Source organism: Grampus griseus (assembly GCF_964374135.1).
Source record: "Grampus griseus genome assembly, chromosome: 7".
In the NCBI taxonomy this organism is placed as follows: Eukaryota; Metazoa; Chordata; class Mammalia; order Artiodactyla; family Delphinidae; genus Grampus; species Grampus griseus.
Genome location: NC_139001.1, coordinates 29,989,813 through 30,002,464, shown reverse-complemented (window position 1 = coordinate 30,002,464; position 12,652 = coordinate 29,989,813). Strand labels below are relative to the sequence as shown.

Genomic DNA, 12,652 nt, shown 5'->3' with positions numbered 1-12,652 from the left:
TTTCTTCTTTTTGGCTTTCCTAATGGCTTTCCCCTACTTATCAAATTTGTGTCCACTTCTCTTTCCTAGTGTCCATCATGTCTCTCCTTTCTGCCATTCGACTCTCCTCAATTTCTCACTTCTCCTATTTGTCTTGGAAACTAGAGTGCCCCTCATATGCAATGTCATTTCATAGGTGAGTACATATGGTCATTAATATTCATTAGTTTTCTTAATCTCTAGTAAAAATAGATTAAAACATGCTACCTTTCCATGTGTCAGACTAGCTGATTACCAGAATATATATTTAAAGTATAAAACTCTCCTTCTGGAGAGAACCTAGAGGTCAGAAAGCTCTGGGTGGTTGGTGCTTTCCTTGGACCAACCAAGAAAAAGGGAAATCAGCAAAGTTAAGAGATAATCTCGGGGGAGAAATGTAAGCCTCAAAGTGATCAGCATAACTAGAGCCTTCAGCAGCGAATTCACCTAAGTGATGATCATCTTTTCACATCTTAGACTCACCGGCAGATCAAAGGGATTTCTGCAAAAAGTTAAGAATCTTAGACTCTAGAACCTAACCTGCAGTGTTTCATGTTGCCTGAAAAAAGTCAATGTGGATCAGGAAAAACCTGGCTCTTATGACTCACACCCCGCATGTACTATGTTAAAACCCAGAAAGAAGCCAAAATGTCTTTGTAAAAGATAAAGGCTGGGGCTTCCCTGGTGGCGCAGTGGTTGAGAGTCCGCCTGCCGATGCAGGGGACACGGGTTCATGCCCCGGTCCGGGAAGATCCCACATGCTGCGGAGCGGCTGGGCCCGTGAGCCATGGCCGCTGAGCCTGCGCGTCCGCCGCCTGTGCTCCACGACGGGAGAGGCCACAACAGTGAGAGGCCTGTGTACCACAAAAAAATAATTAAAAAAAAAAAAAGATAAAGGCTGTGTAAAGAGTAAAAAATAAAATAAAGAGATGGAAAAGTAAACACTATCTCAGATGTAAGGATATTCAGATATTTAGGACCTCCCATAAGAAATAACTTCTTTTTTTTCTTAAGTCAATGGAGCCATAAATAAATGAACTTAATCTGACTTCTAACTAGCTCATCTGGTGAAAAGCTAGTGGACTAGAAGTTTATTTGCAGAACTGGGATCTTTCAGCAGCTCAATAACAGGCTTCCTGTTTGACTTCGGGCAAGTTATTCAACTACTTGATATCTAAAGTTACTCATCTGTAACACGAGTAGAACAATATGATAGCCATGTTATTTTTGGCTGCTGGGCTGCTCCCAACTTTGAATGTGTAACAGAGGAGTTTCACAAAATTAATGAATATCTACAAATGCTGAAGGGCCTCAGGTCAATGTTGACTTCATGGAGTTATAACTATAGAGTAGCTGTTAATAGCCCTGGTGCCACCACCCTCTCTCCTAATCATTACTATTTCTGTCTGGTGTGTCCCTTCTGTTTAAGGATCCATCTGTCCCTCCCCTCCTAGAAGACTTTCCCTCCATTCCACCATCCATCTGAGCCCTTACCACAGATTTCCTCTAGAATGCATAAGAGACCTTGACTTGCCTCTGCTTCCTCCCTCTGTAACACCTTATAAGCTGGCTTCTGTCCATCACTCTATACGGTTTTCTTTGTGTCAAACTCAATAGTTCCCCGATGTACAAATTTTCCTACAAAGATGTGTTCTTCTCACCACTTTTTCTGGTGCTGTGAAGGTTGATGTCTAGACTTCAGAGATGCTTCCATGTAGTAGATCACCTCCAACCTTTCTGGTGACTCCTTGGCCAATTCTTATTTCTCTTCCTGCCCAACGATCATCCTTTCTAATTCTTTCTAATAAATGGCTTACCTAATCATGTACTTTTTCTATTAACAGAAGCTGGAGCTTCTGTTCTTTATCTCTTTTAGATCTGCAGCATGAATTCTGTTGAAGATACATGTGTCACTTATCCACTGTCAAAATAGTAATGCATAACAAACCACCTTAAAATTTACTGGTCTAGAGGGGAGACCTTCAAGATGACAGAGGAGTAAGACAGGGAGATCACCTTCCTCCCCACAAATACATCAAAAATACATCTACATGTGGAACAACTTCTACAGAACACCTACTGAATGCTGCCAGAAGACCTCAGACTTCCCAAAAGATATATATATTTTTTTCCTTTTTCTCTTTTTGTGAGTGTGTATGTGTATGCTTCTTGGTGTGATTTTGTCTGTATAGCTTTGCTTTTACCATTTGTCCTAGGGTTCTGTCTGTCTTTTTTTTTTTTTAGTATAGTCTTTAGCACTTGCTTTCATTGGTGGATTTGTTTTTTGGTTTGGTTGCTCTCTTCTTTCTTTATTTTTTTAAATTACTTTTTAATTTTTTATTTTTAATAATTTTAAATTTTTTATTTTAATAACATTATTTCTTTTTATTTTATTTCTTTTTCTTCCTTTCTTTCCCTTTCTTTCTTTCTTTCTTTCTTTCTCCCTTTTCTTCTGAGCATGAGGCAGACAGGGTCTTGGTGCTCCCGCTTGGTGTGAGGCCTGTGTTTTTGAGGTGAGAGAGTCAAGTTCAGGACATCGGTCCACAGAGACCTCCCAGTTCCACGTAATGTCAAACAGAGAAAGGTCTCCCAGAGATCTACATCTCAACGCTAAGATCCAGCTCCACTCAACAACCAGCAAGCTACACTGCTGGACACCCCATGCCAAACAACTAGCAACACAGGAACTCAACCCCACATAGTAGCAGAGAGGCTACCTAAAATCATAATAAGGTCACAGACACACCAAAACACACCACCAGACGTGGACCTGCCCACCAGAAAGACAAGATCCACCCTCATCCACCAGAACACAGGCACTAGTCCCCTCCACCAGGAAACCTACACAATCCAGTGAACCAACCTTAGCCACTGGAGGCAGACACCAAAAACAACAGGAAGTACGAATGTGCAGCCTGTGAAAAGGAGACCCCAAACACAGTAAGTTAAGCAAAATGAGAAGAGAGAGAAACACACAGCAGATGAAGGAGCAAAGTAAAAATGCATCAGACTAAACAAATGAAGAGGAAATAGGCAGTCTACCTTAATAAGAATTCAGAACAATGATGGTAAAGATGATCCAAAATCTTGGAAACAGAATGGAGAAAATACAAGAAACGTTTAACAAGGACCTAGAAGAACTAAAAAGCAAACAAACAATGATGAACAACACAATAAATGAAATTAAAAATCCTCTAGAAGGAATCAATAGCAGAATAACTGAGATAGAAGAACAGATAAGTACCTGGAAGATAAAATGGTGGAAATAACTACTGCAGAGCAGAATAAAGAAAAAAGAATGAAAAGAATTCACTACAGTCTCAGAGACCTCTGGGACAACATTAAACTCACCAACATTCGACTTATAGGGGTCCTAGAAGAGGAAGAGAAAAAGAAAAGGATGGAGAAAATATTTGAAGAGATTATAGTGGAAAACTTCCCTGATATGGGAAAGGAAATACTAAATTAAGTCCAGGAAGTGCAAGGAGTCCCATACAGGATAAATCCAAGGAGAAATATGCCAAGACACATATTAAGCAAACTATCAAAAATTAAATACAAAGAAAAAATATTAAAAGCAGCAAGGGAAAAACAACAAATAACATACAAGGGAATCCCCGTAAGGTTAACAGCTGATCTTGCAGCAGAAACTCTGCAAGCCAAAAGAGAGTGGCAAGAAATATTTAAAGTGATGAATGGGGAAAACCTAACACCACAATTACTTTTCCCAGCAAGGATCTCATTCAGATTCGACAGAGAAATTAAACTCTTTACAAACAAGCAAAAGCTAAGAGAATTCAGCACCACCAAACCAGCTTTACAACAAATGCTAAAGGAACTTCTCTAGGCAGGAAACACAAGAGAAGGAAAAGACCTACAATAACAAGCCCAACACAATTAAGAAAATGGGAATAGGAACATACATATCGATAATTACCTTAAATGTAAATGGATTAAGTGCTCCCACCAAAAGACGTAGACTGGCTGAATGGATACAAAAACAAGATCCATATATATGCTGTCTACAAGAGATGCACTTCAGACCTAGGGACACATACAAACTGAAAGTGAGGGGATGGAAGAAGATATTCCACACAAACGGAAAACAAAAGAAAGCTGGAGTAGTAATTCTCATATCAGACAAAATAGACTTTAAAATAAAGTCTATTACAAGAGACAAAGAAGGACACTACATAATGATCAAGGAATCAATCCAAGAAGAAGATATAACAATTGTAAATATTTATGCACCCAACATAGGAGCACCTCGATACATAAGGCAAATGATAACAGCCATAAAAGGGGAAATCAACAGTAACACATTTATAGTAGGGGACTTTTACACCCCACTTTCACCAATGGACAGATCATCCAAAATGAAAATAAATAAGGAAACACAAGCTTTAAATGATACATTAAACAAGATGGACTTAATTGATATTTATGGGACATTCCATCCAAAAACAACAGAATACACTTTCTTCTCAAGTGCTCATGGAACATTCTCCAGGATAGATCATATCATGGGTCATAAATCAAGCCTTGGTAAATTTAATAAAATTGAAATCATATCAAGTATCTTTTCCGACCACAACACTATGAGACTAGATCAATTACAGAAAAAATCTGTTAAAAATACAAATACATGGAGGTTAAACAATACGTTACTTACTAACCAAGAGATCACTGAAGAAATCAAAGAGGAAATCGAAAAATACCTGGAAACAAATGACAGTGAAAACACGACCACCCAAAACCTATGGGATGCAACAAAAGCAGTTCTAAGAGGTAAAATTATAGCAATATAATCCTACCTCAAGAAACAAGAAAAAACTCAAATAAACAACCTAACCTTACATCTAAAGCAATTAGAGAAAGAAAAACAAAAAACCCCCAAAGTTACCAGAAGGAAGGAAATCATAAATATCAGATCAGAAATAAATGAAAAAGAAATAAAGGAAACAATAGCAAAGATCAATAAAACTAAAACCTGGCTCTTTGAGAAGATAAATAAAATTGGTAAAACATTAGCCAGACTCATGACAAATAAAAAGGAGAAGACTCAAATCAATAGAATTAGAAATGAAAAAGGAGAAGTAACAACTGACAGTGCAGAAATACAAAGGATCATGACAGGTTACTACAAGTAACTCTATGCCAATAAAATGGACAACCTGGAAGAAATGCACAAATTCTCAGAAAATCACAACCTTCCAAGACTTAACCAGGACGAAATAGAAAATATAAACAGACCAATCACAAGCACTGAAATTGAGACTGTGATTAAAAATCTTCTGACAAATAAAAGCCGAGGACCAGATGGCTTCACAGGTGAATTCTATCAAACATTTAGAGAAGAGCTAACACCTATCCTTCTCAAACTCTTCCAAAATATAGCAGAGGGAGGAACACTCCCAAACTCATTCTACGAGGCCACCATCTCCCTGATACCAAAACCAGACAAAGATCTCACAAAGAAAGAAAACTACAGGCCAATATCACTGATTATATGACAAACCCACAGCCAACATTGTTCTTAATGGGGAAAAACCGAAACCATTTCCTCTAAGATTAGGCAAGGTTGTCCACTCTCACCACTATTATTCAACATAGTTTTGGAAGTTTTAGCTATGGCAATCAGAGAAGAAAAAGAAATAAAAGGAATCCAAATGGGGAAAGAAGAAGTAAATCTGTCACTGTTTGCAGATGACATGGTACTATACATAGAGAATCCTAAAGATGCTACTAGAAAGCTAAAAGAGCAAATCAATGAATCTGGTAAAGTAGCAGGATACAAAAGTAATGCACAGAAATCTCTTGCATTCCTATACACTAATGATGAAAAATCGAAAGAGAAATTAAGGAAACACTCCCATTTACCATTGCAAAAAAAAGAATAATATACCTAGGAATAAACCTACCTAAGGAGACAAAAGACCTGTATTCACAAAACTATAAGACACTGATGAAAGAAATTAAAGATGATACCAACAGATGAAGAGCTATACCATGTTCTTGGACTGGAAGAATCAACACTGTGAAAATGACTCTACTACCCAGAGCAATCTACAGATTCAATGCAATCCCTATCAAACTACCAATGACATTTTTCACAGAACTAGACCAAAAAAATCTCACAATTTGTATGGAAACACAAAAGACCCCGAATAGCCAAAGCAATCTTGGGAAAGAAAAAACAGAACTGGAGGAATCAGGCTCATTGACTTCCGACTATACTACAAAGCTACAGTGATCAAGACAGTATGGTACTGGCACAAAAACAGAAATATAGATCAATGGAACAGGATAGAAAGCCCAGAGATAAACCCATGCACATATGATCACCTTATCTTTGATAAAGGAGGCAAGGATATACAATGGAGAAAAGACAGCCTCTTTAATAAGTGGTGCTGGGAAAACTTGACAGCTACATGTAAAAGAATGAAATTAGAACACTCCCTAATACCATACACAAAAATAAACTCAAAATGGATTAAAGACCTAAATGTAAGGCCAGACACTATCAAACTCTTAGAGGAAAACATAGGCAGAACACTCTATGACATACATCACAGCAAGATCCTTTTTGACCCACCTCCTAGAGAAACGGAAATAAAAACAAAAATAAACAAATGGGACCTAATGAAACTTCAAAGCTTTTGCACAGCAAAGGAAACCATAAACAAGACCAAAAGACAACCCTCAGAATGGGAGAAAATATTTACAAATGAAGCAACTGACAAAGGATTAATCTCCAAAATTTACAAGCAGCTCATGCCGCTCAATATCAAAAAAACAGGGGGTGGTGGTGTGAGGAATTGGGCGATTGCGATTGACATGTATACACTGATGTGTAGAAAATTGATGACTACAAAGAACCTCTGAGACATATATATATACCAAAAAACAAACAACCCAATCCAGAAATGGGCAGAAGACCTAAATAGACATTTCTCCAAAGAAGATATACAGATTGCCAACAAACACATGAAAGGATGCTCAACATCACTAATCATTAGAGAAATGCAAATCAAAACTACAATGAGGGTAGTAGAGGTGTAGAATTGGTGGGGTGGGATGAACCGTGCTCCTGGTGGAAGCAGAAGAGTCGAGTGGGAACCATTGCCAGTACAGTGGTAGCAGTTGGACTGACCATTGCTGCTGCAGGATTTGCAGCCCGTTACACTTTGCAAGACTTGAAGCATATGGAGCCTCAAGTGAAACAAGTTTTTCAAAGTCTACCAAAATCTGCCTTCAGTGGTGGCTATTACAGAGGTGGGTTTGAACCCAAAATGACAAAATGGGAAGCAGCATTAATACTAGGTGTAAGCCCTACTGCCAATAAGGGAAAATAGAGATGCTCATTGACAAATTATGCTTTTAAATCACCCAGACAAGGGAGGATCTCCTTATATAGCAGCCAAAATCAATGAAGCTAAAGATTTACTAGAAGGTGAAGCTAAAAAATGAAGTAAATGTATGATGAATTTTAAGTTCTTACTCATTTATGTATATGAGTACCAGCTTTTTATAATACAATGCCTCAAAGCTACACATTTTAAAAATTGGCATAAGCTAAATCAAAGCCTTCATATAAATTTGAGGATTTAAAATCAGATTATAGAATATTTGTAGGTTAATACTCAATAATTATGGATAAATGCATGCCATTTGAAGTGTTGTTCATTAAAAAAAAAATACGACAATGAGGTATCACCTCACATCAGGCAGAATGGCCATTATCAAAAAATCTACAAACAATAAATGCTGGAGAGAGTGTGGAGTAAAGGGAGCCCTCTTGCACTGTTGGTGGGAATGTAAATTGATACAGCCACTATGGTGAACGGTATGGAAGTTACTTAAAAAACTAAAAATAGAACTACCATACACCCAGCAATCCCACTACTGGGCATATACCCTGAGAAAACCATAATTCAAAGAGAGTCATGTACCACAATGTTCATTGCAGCTCAATTTACAATAGCCAGGACATGGAAGCAACCTAAGTGTCCATTGACAGATGAATGGATAAAGAAGATGTGGCACATATATACAATGGAATATTACTCAGCCATAAAAAGAAATGAAATTGAGTTATTTGTAGTGAGGTGGATGGACCTAGAGTCTGTCATACAGAGTGAAGTAAGTCAGAAAGAGAAAAACAAATACTGTATGCTAATACGTATATATGGAATCTAAAAAAAAAAAAATGGTTCTGATGAACCTAGGGGCAGGACAGGAATAAAGACGCAGAGGTAGAGAATGGACTTGAGGACATGGGGAGGGGGAAGGGTAAGCTGGGACGAAATGAGAGAGTGGCATGGACATATATACACTACCAAATGTAAAGTAGATAGCTAGTGAGAAGCAGTCGCATAGCACAGGGAGATCAGCTCGGTGCTTTGTGACCACCTAGAGGGGTGGGATAGGGAGGGTGGGAGGGAGATGCAAGAGGGAGGAGATATGGGGATATATGTATATGTATAGCTGATTCACTTTATAAAGCAGAAACTAACACACCATTGCAAAGCACTTATACTCCAATAAAGGTGTTAAAAAAATCTATAAAAAAAAACTTAGTGGTCTAAAATACTAACCTATTTTTATTGCTTGTGAGTATATGAGTGCTCTGAGTAGTTTTGTGGTGTGGGCCTGACTTGATTGATCTCAGTTAGGTGTGTTCATACATCTGCCATCTTCCCAATCATTCTACCACAACACCTCAGCATAAATGTCCTGCTGTCAGATAAGGCCAAGCAAAGAAAAAGATAATCTTTTTGCCTGGTCTTTTGGGCAACACTATCGTAATTCCAAGACCCTAAGCTCCCTACACTTTAGAAATTTAAAATCATCATTCAGCCTATCTCAAAATTTCAGCATTATCTCAATTTTTGTTTTCTCCTTATCACATCCTGCCCAGGCTCTTGGAATCGTTTCTTTACAAACCTCCACATTTCCAGGGATCCATCCTCCCTACATTCCCCTCCTGTGAGAGTCACTTTGATCCTCTTAGTCTCTTGTAAAAATCTCTTCTCTTGCTCCTGTCCCTCCACAAACATTTACATACATATGCACAGGTTGGTGTACCACATCTTAAAATTAGAAGGAAAAGGGAATCAATAGCAGAATGTTTTCAAAAATGAAAAATAAAAAATTTAAATTAAATGACACAATAGTTGAAATCCATTTTATCTATTTCTTCCAATTGAGCCAAATCCTGGAAAACTCTGAAAATGACATATTTACCATCTTCAGTCCATTCACTCATGCTGTATATCCATCGCTGACTACTTATAATAAACATACACGATTGTTGGAAAACTCACAAATCCAGACCTTGTTGATATGGCTACTGTCAAAATTAATCATCTCTTCTCAAGCAACATAGTTTTCCCTTTGTTAACTTCATTAGAGCCCTTAAGCAAAATAAAATGTGCCTGGATTTTCAAAAGTATGTCTGGAAATTATAACAAGACCCAAAGTCAGTCAGTAATTTCTGGATCTAAAGCCTGTAGTTGAGGTATGATGTCCTATTTGGCTAAAAAAGGAATCATTTTTCATGAATTTGCTCACATTTATTTTCACTCCTTGCTTGCTGTCTTGCCAAAATGGCTGCATCTCTAACCTTATCTCTTTTTAAGCCCATTTCTAGAAGGCATGGGCTTAGTCCTCACCACACTTCTCTTCTCCAAGCTTCCCCACAATGCGTGGCATGTAGTTGGAACTTAATAGGTATTTACTCTTTATAATGATAGTGTGGAGCTCATTTCAGACAGACCGCCCTTTTGTCAGTGGACTTCACAAAAGCAGAAGCTTATAATAGAAAAGTGCGGTCTTTTGAACATCTGGAATAAATGCCAAGACGCTGGTCTAAACACTCTTCTCTGGAGATTCAGATTTGTCTTTCTTTGAAGCTTGTATGTGTGTGGTTATAGCTATTGTTCTTGAAAAGCCAATGTCTGATGCCTTTTCTTTGGATTTGTTTATACTCATAGCCTTAAACTAAATTTAAAACCTTAACAGCTGCTCCCTATTCTTTGTTTGAAACTTCAATTCCCTTTACACTTTAAACTTCTTCACCCTGTGTCTTTTAGAGCCTTATCTTCCAGGTCTCACGGCCAACACTGAAGATCCTTGGAGGGAGGACCCCTCATCCCACTGATTTTGTTTAGCATAAGACTAGCTCTTTGCCCTCTTTGTTTTCCATGGCTCAGTCATTCTAAACCATCATATGTCATCGTAAACACTGCTTCCATCTATATACTTTCAGGTACCCTGTGTCCACTCTTGGGGGACCACTCAATCCTCTGGTTTTCTTCAGTTACTGAATCCGGCCATTGATATTTAGTTTTCTCTCCTGTTGTCAGTATGGAGCCAATCAGACCAGAGAATTCATATTAACCAAACAAGAGGGTAGCACCAGGGTTAGAAAGGGCTGAAGTTCTCAGGTTGGTTTCCTTGAAGCCCCATATTTTACAAAGTTCCCTCTGACACAGTTCACCTCAGCGTTCTCCTCTCCTCTTTCCCACAAACTCTTGAGGCCCTAGAAAGTCTTCTTTCAATCCATACAGACAAGCAGTTCCACTTATTAGTTTGATCCAATGCCAAGTTACTTTTCTGAAACACTTTCAGTCTGCATCATAAGCCAACACTCCCACGAGAGCTGGCCTGCTGCCTTCCCACACTGATGGTGTGAGGGGGGAAAAAAACACCCCGCACATCAGAGAACAATCCCACTCAGGTCTGGGATTGTTTGAGAGATAAGATAGGGTGTGGTTCTGAGTTAGCTGCTCAGCTCTTCTACCTATCCTTTTTACACTACAAAGTGGAATAAATGATGAACAGGAAAATTAAGCAAATCGAACAAAATGAATGAAATGAGCTTGTCTGTCCACATGCTAATCCGCAAGGTGATAGGGAACAATTTCAAATCAGATGTGAGCAGTAGCCAAAACTATTAGTAGGTTGGGAAATGCAGTGCATCAAGGGTCAGATTTATAAAACAGTACTCTTTCGCCAAACCTCTGAAATTCTAAACAAAAATAACACTCAGATACATTGAAAAGACCAACCCAAAGCATCTGGTTTCCTTAGATGGTGTACATAGCAGGAGAAATGTTGGCAGAACATTTGATTACCATAAAAGAGACAGTTATGCAGAAACCACATTAGAGTAAACTCAACCAAAACAAAGTCAAATGTTTGAACTGTTCTGAATAAATTATGGTAGAGACTTAAAAAAGGGTCTTGCCTGGATTAATGAGAAATGCAAATGAACTGGCTCAGAAGCAAACCGGCTTCCCCTGTGTTGTGACCCTTTGCCCCTCAGATCTGGGGGTGAAGTAAATACCTGTCATCTATAGAACTGCTCAGAGGCACATCACATCCACATGACGGGTGGCTTGAGCCAAGCATGTTAACCGTTTCCAGAGAAGTGATAAGCCAGCCTGATGCTGAAGTGTGTCTGCTGATCCCCCTTAACTGTCAGCTCCACGCCCCCTATTCCTTTCAATGAAGAACTACATGGACAATCTGGTTTTGATCATTTCATCCATGGCAAAGACTGTGAGAAACACATTCACTTGGGTAACACAACGTATATACATTTACACATATATATTTGCACACGTTTTTTCTCTGGGTCGTATATATGTCTATTTATTGTCTAGGGTTGGCCATAGCCTTCAGTCAGTCTTTCAGAGTGTCCTCTTATGACAACAAAACCTTCCCTAATCTAGGATCTTGGCAGCTGAATCCAACCACCATTGGAAACAAAACTTCTGGGCTTTAAAAAGCCCAGCTCATCCATCTGGGCTTTCCAATTAGCAGGTCATGGAAAACGATACAGCCAATTTTCTAAGGGACTCTGATGATTCCTGGAGACCCTCCCCTTTAAGCCCCTCTTAGCATTACTTTGCTAAAAGAGATGATCGAGAAACTAATACTATCTTGAGAATATGTGAGTGGTTCTCATCACACTCTCCAGATCCTGTCTAGAGTAGGAGCAAAGACTCAGTGATTTGTGGGCTTGGAGTTTCAATGAATCAGAAGAATCTTCCCTAAACTGATGTTAACGAAAAGAATAGAGGAGAAGTATGAAATGAGGTTGACAAGATGACTAGGAGTCTTGGTTATGGTTCTGCTTTGTGGTCAGGGGAACAAGCTTTGAGTCATAACTTTGCTGAAAGGGAGTTGTTTTCATGAGGGCACTTTAAGTGAGCTACTCCCTCTCCCCAGATAGCCAGACTGCCTCATGCCAGGGAGCCAGCACCACCCCCGCTACTTCTGCTGTCCAGTGCCTGAGGTTGAAAAATGTGAGGCAGCTGGGGGAGATGAGAGCCAGGCATCCTTCTACTTATTTGTTTAACTACTCTGCTGGCCTGGGTGCAATCACATGGTTTTCCATTTACATGATCTGCTAATTGGAAAGCCATACCTGCCCAGCATTGGTCCATGCTTAGAGGCCCTAAATGCTGGCCCTGGCTATTTCATTCCAAATATGCCCTGGATGTCAAGAGTGATCAGGAAAAGCATTTGAGAACAGTGTTGTCAGACGTTAGCATGCAAAAGTCTGGTAAACTGGATAAAACACACATTCTCAGGCCAACCTCAAAAGATTCTGATTTAATAAGTC

The 12,652-nt window shown here is 39.0% G+C and overlaps 1 pseudogene across 1 annotated transcript in view; it reads left to right on the top strand.

Moving 5' to 3' along the window:
* Window positions 1-7,563, top strand: part of LOC309825346 (mitochondrial import inner membrane translocase subunit TIM14-like) — a 35,087-nt pseudogene extending 27,524 nt beyond the window's left edge. The window contains exon 3 of the transcript in view: window positions 7,038-7,563. The product of the transcript in view is annotated as a mitochondrial import inner membrane translocase subunit TIM14-like (transcript). The remainder of the gene's footprint in view (window positions 1-7,037) is intronic.
* Window positions 7,564-12,652: the final 5,089 nt, after the last annotated feature.